The sequence below is a fragment of the Mus musculus genome, chromosome 7 (assembly GCF_000001635.26).
Source record: "Mus musculus strain C57BL/6J chromosome 7, GRCm38.p6 C57BL/6J".
Taxonomy (NCBI): domain Eukaryota; kingdom Metazoa; phylum Chordata; class Mammalia; order Rodentia; family Muridae; genus Mus; species Mus musculus.
The window spans coordinates 87537069-87549947 of record NC_000073.6 but is presented as its reverse complement, the minus strand read 5'-3'; the positions used below and the strand labels follow the sequence as shown (position 1 = coordinate 87549947).

At 35.0% G+C, this 12879-nt stretch overlaps 1 annotated feature.

Annotated features, from left to right (window-relative positions):
* Positions 6932-11624: an enhancer, noted in NCBI's record as "CNS-2 region". NCBI's record gives its function as "Tyr gene distal enhancer in retinal pigment epithelium" and the evidence as "EXISTENCE:transgenic organism evidence [ECO:0001131][PMID:17196956]".

The following is a 12879-nucleotide window of genomic DNA, read 5'->3' as shown; positions in this document are numbered from 1 at the left end:
CTGGTAAGAAGGACACATGCTCCACTATGTTCGTAGTAGCCTTATTTATAATAGCCAGAAGCTGGAAAGAACCCAGATGCCCCTCAACAGAGGAATGGATACAGAAAATGTGGTTCATCTACACAATGGAGTACTACTCAGCTATTAAAAAGAATGAATTTATGAAATTCCTAGCCAAATGGATGGACCTGGAGGGCATCATCCTGAGTGAGGTAACACATTCACAAAGGAACTCACACAATATGTACTCACTGATAAGTGGATATTAGCCCAAAACCTAGGATACCCAAGATATAAGATACAATTTGCTAAACACATGAAACTCAAGAAAAATGAAGACTGAAGTGTGGACACTATGCCCCTCCTTAGAATTGGGAACAAAACACCCATGGAAGGAGTTCCAGAGACAAAGTTTGGAGCTGAGATGAAAGGATGGACCATGTAGAGACTGCCATATCCAGGGATCCACCCCATAATCAGCATCCAAACGCTGACACCATTGCATACACTAGCAAGATTTTGCTGAAAGGACCCAGATGTAGCTCTCTCTTGTGAGACTATGCCGGGGCCTAGCAAACACAGAAGTGGATGCTCACAGTCAGCTAATGGTTGGATCACAGGGCTCCCAATGGAGGAGCTAGAGAAAGTACCCAAGGAGCTAAAGGCATCTGCAACCCTATAGGTGGAACAACATTATGAACTAACCAGTACCCCGGAGCTCTTGACTCTAGCTGCATATGTATCAAAAGATGGCCTAGTTGGCCATCACTGGAAAGAGAGGCCCATTGGACATGCAAACTTTATATGCCCCACTACAGGGGAACGCCAGGGCCAAAAAGGGGGAGTGGGTGGGTAGGGGAGTGGGGATGGGTGGGTATGGGGGAACTTTTGGTATAGCATTGGAAATGTAAATGAGCTAAATACCTAATAAAAAATGGAAAAAAAATCTTTATCAAACAAACTTAGTGTTGTTTATCTCTGTCTCCCTTCCATGACACTTTTCCTCCTCCCTTCACTTAGGAACCCTTTTTACTTTCTTTAGTTCTTTAGTTACTCCATATTGTATACTCACATATGAGAGAATTTGGTGCTAGAAGTTTCAAATTAGCCAACACATGTAGCATCTGCCTGAATCTTGGTTTCCTCACTTCTGTATAATTTTTTTCTAGTTCCATCTGTTTGCCTGCAAATTGCATGTTTTCATTTGTTTTTACAATTGAATTATTGTATAGTATATGTTTATCTTGATCCACACATCCATTGAAAAATATATAGGCTATTTCCATTCCCTAGTTATTGTACAAATGGTGGTGATGAAACTGCTGAGTAAATACTTAGGGAGTCAGATGTTGAGTACTTTAGCATATGCCAAGGAGTGGTACAGCTGTGTTATATAATGGGTTTTTGTTTTGTTTTGTTCTTGTTTTTTAATATTTTGAAATTTCTCATACTGGTTTCCAAAGAAACTTTACAAGTTTGCATTCCCATCAACAGTGGATGATATTTTCCCTACCTCACATCTTCTCCAGCATTTGTTGTTAATTATTTTGTTGATCTTTGCTATTCTAACTGGGGTATTTTCATTTGCATTTTTCTGATCGATATGGATGAGAAACACTTTTTTAGTATTCCCTAGCCATTTTTATTACTCTATGTTTAGATTCTTAGCCCATTTATTTAACTGAGTCATTGGTGTCCTTGACTATTTGTTTCATGAATTCTTTGTACAATCTGGATACTAGTTGTCTCAGATATATAGCTGAAAAGACTCTCTCCCATTCTGTGAATGTCTACTCTATATGATAGATTGCTTCCTAAGTTGTACAGAAGCTCTTTTACATACAATACTAAAAAGCACATGGAAATGTCTCAAAAGTAGATCATAGTTTGCTATACAAAGCAAACCTTAACAAATGCAATAAAAATGATCTTCTTTATCTATTATTCAATAAAACTTAAAATGAACAGCAAACAAAAACTCAAATAATTGTAGAAAATCATGGAAAGTAAAGCAACTCATCACTGAATGATGAATAGATCAAAGAAGAGACCAAGAAGTCAAAATATTCCTATAACCAAATAAAATGAAGATATCGCACAAGAAAATCTCTGGGAAAAAGGTAAAACAGTTAGAAAAGGAAGTTTTAAAAATCAAACTGAGCACAAAACCATAACAAACTAAATCAAACCCACTAGATGTTAGGAAATAATATAAATCAAAGTATAAATTAATAAAATAGAAGCAAAGAAAAGAGTGCACAGTTTCAATTAATCTATGAATTGGTTCTTTGAAAAGATAATACATTAAAAAACCACTAGTCTAACCAACTAAAAGAAAGAAATATATGACTCAAGTTAACAGAATAAAGAGTGAAGAGAGAAACATTACAATAAATGCCAAAGAAGTATAGAATAAGAAATTTTTAAATTGTAAAAATTAGAAGAGATAAAAATTTTGCTAAGTTGGGAAATCTAAAAATAAATGTGTCAAATTCTTGATGCACCCAAACTACCAAACTGTGTATGAGACCAACAACCAAGACAGACCTATAACAAAGGAAGATATAGAAACAGTAAAAAAATTAGTTTATATTTTAAAATTCCAGGCCCAGATGAATTCACAAAATATATCAGTTGTTTAAAGAACTACAGTCAATACTTAAAGTCTTCAAAAAATAGAAAGAAAATATCACCTCCAAATTTATTTTATAAAGCCAGTAATACTCTAATAAACAGACCGATAAGCACACACACACACACACACACACACACACACACACACACATACATGTGCATAAACACAACAGACCAGTATTTCCAATGAAGAGCCTCAAACACATGGGTACAGGGGAAATTTCCCTGAACAGAATACTAATGATTTGTGCTCTAATATCAGTAATTGACAAATGGGACCTCATAAAATTGAAAAGCTTCTGTAAGGTGAAGAATAATGTCAATAGGACAAAACAGCAATCTACAGATAGGAAAAAAAAGTATCAACCCCACTTCCAATAAAGGGCTAATATATAAAATATACACAGAGATTAAGTAGACTCCAGAGAACCAAATAACCCCATTAAAATTGGGGTACAGATCTAAACAGAGACTTTCCAACTGAGAAATCACAAATGACTGCAAAACACTTAAAGAAGTGTTCAACATCTTAGTCACCATGGAAATGTAAATCGAAACAACCCTGAAATTCTACCTCACACCAGTCAGAATGGCTAAGATCAGGAGACAACAGATGCTGGTGAGGATGTGGAGAAATGGGAACTCTCCTCCATTGCTACTATGTTTGGAAGCTAGTACAACCACTCTGGAAATCAATCTGGCGGATCCTCAGAAAATTGGAAGTAGTTCTACCTGATGACCTAGCAATACCACTCCTGGGCATATATCCAAAAGATGCTCCAGTATATAACAAGGTCACATGCTCCTGTATGTTCATAGCAGCTGTATTTATAACAGCCAGAAGCTGGAAACAACTCAGATATCCCTCACCAGAGGAATGAATTCAGAAAATATGGTATATTTGCACAATGGAGTACTATTCAGCTATTAAAAACAATGATTTCATGAAATTCACAGGCATATGGATAGAAGCTTAAATATCATCCTGAGTGAGGTATCCCAGTCACAAAGAGTGTACATGATATATACTCACTGATAAGTGGATATTAGTAAAAGAGAAGCTAGGAGTACATATGATACAACTCACAGACCATATGAAACTCAGGAAGAAAGTTCACACCGAAGTGTGGATACTGCAGTACTACTCTTTAGGAGGAAGAGAATAATCTTTGAGAAGTGAAGGGAGAGAGGGATCTCAGAGGGAGAGAGAAGGGGGAGGAAGAAGAGGGGGCAGTTCAGATATGGGAGGATATAGGGAAGAAATAATAGAGGGTCAATAATTTGAAAGTAGGTGTGTAGCAGTGGGGAGGGGAAACGGGGAGTAGAACTAGAAAATCCCTAATGCCAGGGGCCCAAGAGTTTCCCAGGACCCAATGTGCAGGACTTGAGCGGAAACATAACAAAGGAAAGATAGTACCTGTAGAGACCAAATCCAGTGGATAGACGTGGTTCCAAGTTGAGGGATGAGGACACTCACCTCAAAAATATTAATCCAGAATTCCTCCTGTCAAAAGGCAATACAGGAACGAAGAGTGGAGCAGAAACTGAAGGAAAGGCCATCCAGGGACTTCCCCACCTACCACTCCATCCTATCTCCTGACACCAAACCCAGACACTACTTTTTTTTTCGTTTTTCTTTCTTTATTTATCTTTTTTATTAGATATTTTCTTTATCTACATTTCAAATGTAATCCCCTTTCCTAATTTCCCCTCTGAAAACCCCCTATCCCTTCCCCAGCCCCCCTTATCACCAACCCACCCACTCCCACTTCCTAGCCCTGGCAGTCCCCTATACTGGGACATATAACCGTCACAGGACCAAGGGTCTCTCCTTACATTGATGACCTACTACGCCATCCTCTGCTACATATACAGCTAGAGCCATGAGTCCCACCATGTGTATTCTTTGGTTGGTGGTTTAGGCCCAGGGAGCTCTGGAGATACTAAACCCAGACACTGTTGCTGACGTCAAGAAATGCTTACTGGAAGGAGCCTGGTATAGCTGTTCCCTGAGAATCTCTGCTAGAGCCAGACCAATACAGATGTGGATATACACAGCCAAACATTGGACGTTGGGCAGGGACCCCAATTTAGAAGTTAGGACGAGGATTGTAGGAGCTGAAGGTGTTTGAAACCTCATAGGAAGAACAACAATATCAACCAACCAGACACGGCAAAGTTCCCAGGACTAAACCACCAACCAAAGAGTACACAGGGTGTACCTATGGCTCTAGCTGGGTATGTTGCAGAAGATTGCCTTATCTGGCATCACTGAGAGGGGGGTCCCCTTGGTCCTGTAGATGCTACATGACCCAGGATAGAGGAACGCTAGGCTGCTGAAGCTAGAGTGGGTGGGTAGGGGAGCACCCTCACAGAGGCAGGGCAAGGGCAGAGGGGATAGGAGGCTTGTGGAGGGGAAACTGGGAAGGGAGATAACATTTAAAATGTAAATAAATATAATAACCATTAAAAAAGACATACCAAAAATTCTAATATAAAATTTCTAGAAATAATTAACAATTTCAACAGAGAGAAACAATGGCAATGCCAACTTGGAAAAATCAATAGTCTTTCTATGTACCAACAACAAACACATTGAGTAAAAGATTATGGGCACACTTTCATTTCCACCAGTATTCAAGACAATAAAACACCTTGAAATAAACATAATGAGGGAGGCAAAAAACTCTACAATGGAAATCTCAAATCTTTGAAGAAAGAGATTGACAAAGATACTAGAAAGTAAAAAGACATTAATGTTCATGAATCAGTAGAATTAATGTAGTGAAAGATAATATCCTACCAAATACAATTTACAGATTCAGTGTAACCCCAACCAAAATAACCACACATTCTTTATAAAACTGGAAGAAAAAAAATCCTGTAATTCATGTTAAACTAGAAATGAATCTAAATAGCCAAAACCAGAACAAAACAAAACAAAAAGTACTGTGCAAAATGACTGGAAGGATTGTTATTCTGGATTTCAACATGTAACATAGAGATATATAGTAATAAAAACAATATGGTGCTGGCACTACAAGAGACATGCATACCAATGGAATAAAGTAGAAGACCCAAACATGAGTATTCATAATTTGATAAAAGACAAATAATTTACAATGAAGGAAAAACAGCATCTTCAACAAAATTCTCTGGAAAGCCAGGATCTGCACATGCAGAATAATGAAACCTGAACAAAAATTAGATCAAACACCTCAATTTGAATGGTGAAACACTGAATCTGCTAGAAAGAAAAACGCAGGCAGTACCCTACAAGATATACATGGAAGAGGGAATTTTCTGAATAGGACTCCATTTTCCCCGAAGTTAAAATCAACAATTGACAACTGGTACTTAATAAAACGATTTCCAAAAAGGAGGTCATGAATATAAAGGAGAGTGAGGAAAAGTATATGGGAGCATTTGGAATAAAGAGAGTATACAGATAAATCTTATAGATATATTATAATCTCAAAAATTAAAACCAAGCAAATAGACTTTTTTCTGGTATCACAATGCTTATTGACAGATACAAGCATATAAAACTTGGGCATCAACATGAGTTGATAATCTAAATAGATTTAATTTCAATACTATGCTAAGAGGGACGAATTCAAATTCCCAACATTTGTTTCACACCCACAAAAACAACTCAAAGGATATTAACCATCTAAGAAAACTGATTCATTTTGTGCAAGGACACCATGTTTCTTTTAAAAAGATGAACACTTTCCCATGATCTAGGGAATGACAGCAATAAACATCTATTACAGTTAAAGAATTTTCCTATAACAACCAAATGGATGTCAAATAATGCAACAACTCAAGTATTACTGAGAAAAATGTATCTCTACATTATTCAGTGTTGCTATTTATTTTTATAGGTAGGTAAAAAATTCTCTGCATAAATGTATATATACCATATAAATATATGTATATGGTGCTATAGAGTTCAGAAGAGGGCATTGGATCTCCTGGTGCTGCAGTTATGGATGGTTGTAAGAGAATTGAACTCGTGTCCTCTGGAAGAGTAATAAATACTCTTAACCACTGAAACTTTTCTCCATTGCCAAAATATGCTTTTCTTTTTTGTTTTTCTTTTATATGACTGAACCAAAATGACTAAGTCCATTTGAGGAAGTCAGAACACAGAAAACTATTTTTCTTTTACAACACCCTCCAGAGTCTGCCAATCAATAAAAGCATAGTCTTTGTATCCCCCATTTCACACCAGTTATTCCCAACTTGTTGTTGTTGTTGTTGTTGTTGTTGTTGTTGTTGTTGTTGTTGTCTGGCTTCTTTTGCCCTTTCCTTTTCATAAACTGAACTTCATTTTAAGCAACAAGTCTGTGTGAAACAGAAATGTCCTAATCTCTCTTTGACCAAATGTACCCATATTCCCTTATGTTAACATGTATTTTTTACATTTAAGATTGTTAAAGTGGAACAGTTTTTTTTCTGCCATTATAGCACCTGTCTCTACTTTTCAAAGTATATGAATTATGATCTTTCTCATGTGGTTGTAAGCCCCATCTTTACAAGATTCACTTGATCTTTCATATTCAATTATTTATGGAACAAAATACCTGTCAATTCTTAGAGTCTTTTCTACATAATTTATTTGTGAAAGAAAATGTTACTGGAAAGTGACAAATTAGAGTCAAAATATAAAGACTGTGGCAGGTTATATACCTATAGTGTGATATGAAAGCTTTTGTAAGAAGAGGTAGTGGTACTAAACTGGACAAAATCCAGATAAAAGAGGCTTTGTGAAAATCAGGTAAAAATTTACTTAATATACAGCAAATACTAATAGTTGCTGTTTATAAAATACCATTTTCTGAACATTGTTTTTGCACATATAACTAAAATGTTGAATATACCCAAGTATGAAAATTTAGTGTCATAGATATTAAGAACATTCTACCCTTTTCAGGAGAGTCATTGACAGTGATTTAAGTGACTCTGCTTACACTGCTTGTCCTCTAACACTGACTCCATAATGATTGCAGCAAAAAATTAAAGCTCAAACGGTCTTGGGGATTACCTAGTTCAATGACTTTGATTTAACACAGTAAGTACTTGAAGTAGAAAGAGGTACATTAACAAGCCAGGCAATGATGATATGGAGGGCAGTGTGATTAGAGTACAGGATTCTACACTCATTCTGCATTATTGGTTCATATTTCTTCTGGGGTAACTCACTTCCTTCCTTTTTCATATTTTCATTGCTCTAACTCTAGCCTTGACTTTAGGAACATCTCTTCTTTTTCCACCTATAAGATAGAATTGTTTTCTGCTGCAGGAGATTAAGATAGCTGGCATTCCTTTATGCTTATTTAGTCATTTCAAGCGATTAACTTCATCCTATCAGACTTTGAGATTAAGCTGCCAGTAGTGACCTCATTAAAGTCCACACTTCTAATAAGCTTCTCTAAAAATTGTTGAGAAGGCATTCTTGAGTTGGTACAGGGAAAGAATTGTGGACTCAGAAGCAAACATAGCAAAGCTCATTTGTTCCAGTCTATGGTTTACAGGTCAAGTGATTTGGGACCAATTGCCAAAATACATTGGTGAGGAAAGGCATTAATATCAACTATGCCAAGTTACTATGCTTATTAAACTCAACCATGATACAGAGTTATATAATGTTATAATGTATTCATTGAATGTTTTATAAGAAACCAATTGTTTATTTGTTATTTAACTCTGCAAAACTACAGAAAGGGGAAATGGTTATTTAAGTGGGTAATAAGTTTTAAGTATTTATCGTTCATAATAATTAACAGAGATGTTACAAAAATGTGACTGATTTTACTTGAAATGTTGCCATTTTAGTAAATGTGGTGCCAAAGCAAGCATGAAATGTTGCCATTTTAAAGACATTTATTTTCTAATGCTATAATATATTCATTACATATTATTAAAATAATTAATGTAAAAATACCCAAAATGTGAAAATAACACGTAAGTCCTATTTTATGATTTTCCATATCAAATTCAGAAACTAATACTCAGATCTTATTGTTTAAATAGTATTTAAAATTAAAGACACATAGTCAGGAATATATGCTAAATAAATTTTCCAAATTGAATAACTAACTTTCAGGGTTGCCTTACTTTCAACAAGAATATGCCTCTATTTGATTACTAATTGTAACTTTGTTCATAGACTACATAAGGTAATATTACAAACATATTCATTATTTTGACACATACTTACTTAAATAATAAATAAACATTAGAAAATATACTTACTATTTATATATAAAGAATTTTTTTGTTTCGAAGGAACTTTAATAAATGAGATTATAAGGTTGTTGTTCAGGTACATTGAACATTTTTTCAGGTTAATAAGGTGTCTAAAAATAAGTTTAGAAAGATCTAAGGTATTCTTTTTTATTTGTTTTTGTCCTTTTTTATTTTTCTTTTTTGAACTGGGTTTCTTCTTCAATTAGCCCTGGCTGGATGTCCTGGAACTAGCTCTATATGCCATGCTGTCTTCAAACTCATAGAGATCTGCCTACCTTTGCATCCCAAGTGCTGGGATTAAAGGTATGAACCACCTCTTCCACCACTGCCAAGTAAGAATTCTTATTTTACATAAGTCATTATGAAGGAAGTTATGTGTTTACTGTAAACAAGATTAATGACTTGGTTTGCTGATTTTCTCTGAAAACATGAAATCTCTTCATATAGATCTTGCTTCTGGATAATAAAAGGCCCATGGAGAAATGTTCGTCTGTCTAGTTTCATATTCATATTAATGATCCTGAATCAATTTTCCTCCATTGAGACTTGCATACTTAAGTATTAATGATTGCTGGAGTTCCATTCATAAGGATTCTTTATGTATTACATGTTAAAATTTTTAAACCTACGACATTTTGGGATATAGTTTAGTAAAACATCTTAAATGGTGTAAGTGGTACCAATTAGTTTGAAGGCAAAAACAATTGTTTAAGTGGATTAAGGTCTGTTCAATACTAGGGAACACCTGCTTGAAACACTTGACAATAGAAACTTAGCTAACTTACCCATGTCTGGAAAGGTCATGGACTCTGAAGGAAAACTACTTTTACCATTTTCCTAAATCAATATAGCTTTTAACTATTCTAAACACTGATCATTATACCCATAGACAGTTTAGATCAACCCTTTCCAAAGAAGATTCTGTTTGTAGTAGATAAGGCTTAATACAAAGATCCTCAATTGGTCCAAATCCAGAGAATAGGTAAGCCTGTGGTGTTTAGGTGCCCAACTTAGTCTACCAATAATACTACCTATGTACTTGAGTACTAGTGAACAGGATACAGAAGGTGGTATCAGGAAGACTGTAAGAACCAGAAAATATGAATACATACATGTGTATATTTATGCAAGAGTAACAATTAAAGAAGTTTATTAATCTGAGTGTGTATGTGTTAATGTATAAAAATCTCAGAAAAGTATTTAAAATTATTTTGCCTTTGGAAATAAAAATAACAAGTATTGTTCAAGAAAAAGATAATTCCAGGATACTAGCCAATTTTGCTCTTAACTTAGAAATATAATTATATTTTTTCTTCTCTTTGACTGGATAAATATGTACGAATGTTCTTTGAATATTTGCAGCCAATTTGACTCCCTAAAAAATGGTATAGTTTTAAATGTGTTTAACATATTGCTTTTGTGAAAGACATTTTTTTAGTATTAGATTCAATACTTTTTAACCATGTGGACATGGTTGGTGTTATTTTTGTTCTAGAAAGGAACTGTTAAATTTCTGCTCCAACTTAGGTCATATAAGGGAAAATGAATCTGGTATTCTACAGAAAAATATAACTGTAACCATTTTGATGATTTTTGTGTTAATTAGCACTGTTTGTCTGTTCATATCATTGAGGCACAGAAATGGTATATTTATATAACACCTACCAAACAGCCTCATAAAGAAATAGATAGATTCTGGGGAATAAATGATCTCCATTTGATCCTCAGTTTTATTAAAATCCTTCTGTTCCTGTGGCATGAATTCATCCAAACTGAGTAATGCTGGCAAGCAGGAAGGGGATCAAGGTCATCCAAGGGATACTGACTTGGAAGGGTCTGGGCATGCAACCAAGTACTTCCAGGGTGAATTATTATTAAGAAAAAGAATGTTGACAAAAAAATATGTGAAAAGGACCTATAGCTAGCTATTCTCTTGGTGACCTGGGTCTTGAGGAAGTTCTCTGGGAAGAGTCACTCAGCACATTTGGTCAAATGAATTCACCTATTCTGAAAACCAAATGAATATAGATTTCTGGACACCTCCCAAGGATTCATGTGTAAGATGAAATGCAGATTGTTCACCAAAATTGTCCCTGACTCCTATACTTAGACCATTTATTTTTCTGAAATCCCATAAACTGAGAAGATGCTGTCTGATTAGAAGATACACAAGTCGTGGATAATAAGACAAAAGAGCCCATGAACCTACAAAGCTCATTGCAAAGTGAACTTCTGTCTTGTAACAGAGAAAGCAGACAAACCAACAAAATCATTTATTTCAGTGAAAAGGAGGGGCCAGAAATGGAAAGATTACATTTCCTAAGTCTCGTACTTGAAGACAGGTTGGGTCCTCAGAACTAATTAAGTAGTAGAATGCACAATGTGCTTCAAGAAAAAAGAAGCTATGAAAAACAGGTAGTCTATTTTATTTCAACCTAGCAACAGTGAGAAAAGGATGAGCTAGCAAGGAGATGCAGATAGTGAAGTGTCCATTGTGGATTTACTCTGGTTCTGACAGGTGGAATTGCTTCCATTCAAAACAAACAAAATAAACTTCTAACTCACAGTAATTCACAGTGTCACACTTTGTAACACAGGATGTCAAAGTTTCAGGACATACAGTCTCAACACATAGGTAATTAATTTAAGTGAGGTGATTTGAGTGAATTTAAATGCAATGGACTTGTAGATTTTGTAAAAAGAAGACACGTCTTTCAATACGCACACATATGGGAAAATGGTATGTAAATATGAAGTTAGCACTTGTAAACCTTAAACAAATCCTTAGTTACAAGCTTAAGATGTAATCAGTCCTGCCTGAATTTGACTTCAGAATTTTCATATCTAATACTCTGAAAAAACTTCTAGTAGATGGTGTTTGGTATTTTACTATGAAATTCTTCAAAAATAATACTATGATTTGACTTAATTGGTTATTTACACACATGAAAAGACATAAATGAATAAGGAATATGCATAACAAAATGTATAAATAATATAGATTATATTATAAATAAGTAGTATTACTAAAAATGTTAACTGAAATTCCAATAGTTTATTGGTCTAGAACATGAATTCATAATGCAATCATTAATCAAAGACATTTTAAATCTGGGTTTAGTATTATTGCAAAGATTTATCCAATAGTCTTCCTTTCAGTTTCTATCAGTAGAGACCAGTGCTTCAATACCTATCTTCACATAGCAGGGTAAGCATATATCAAAGTCAGGCAAACCTATTATTCTATGTATCTAGTACCTATGATTTGCAGGCATGAAATAGGTTCAAAGAATAGGCCTCCAACACCTTCCAAGAAATTCTCTCTCATTAATTTCAATTAATTTGTTTGAGACACAGTCTCACTATGCTTCAAAAGATAATCTTAAACTCCTAGGCTAAAGTGGGCTTCTGCCCCATCCACCCAAACAGCTGGGACTGCAGGCATATATTGTACTTGTCTTGAAATTTATTTTAAATTATTTCTTCAACTATTATTACATTGACATAAACTTGACAAATATGTTATTTAAATTTGTTTTAATCCTAATTGATTAAATTTAATATATGGCAATACTAGATTTTTAAATTGAAATGTTTGGCTTTAAAAGGTTACAAATCTTTATGGCTCATTCATGGTTATGTAAATAAAGATAAATATATTGAACTCCAACCTCAGTTAATGATAATATATCAAATGAATAGGTTTGACACTGTGAATTGTAGGAAGTTGTACTGGTGTTGCTATTATTTCTATGCTAGACCCTGGTCCCTAAGGTCTAGTTGCCCCTGAGAAGGAGATACTTACATAAACCAAATGATTCTATGTAAACTTTTACCCCCAAGTTATCACTGACTGATTAATAAAGACTCCAACATCCTGTGCTGAGTAGAAGAGAGGGTACAGAGCAAAGGTTCCTGGGCTGGGGGGTCAGAGGCAAAAACCATGAGGCAAGATGAGTGTAGAAGGAAGGGCTCAGTGTGGGGTATCTT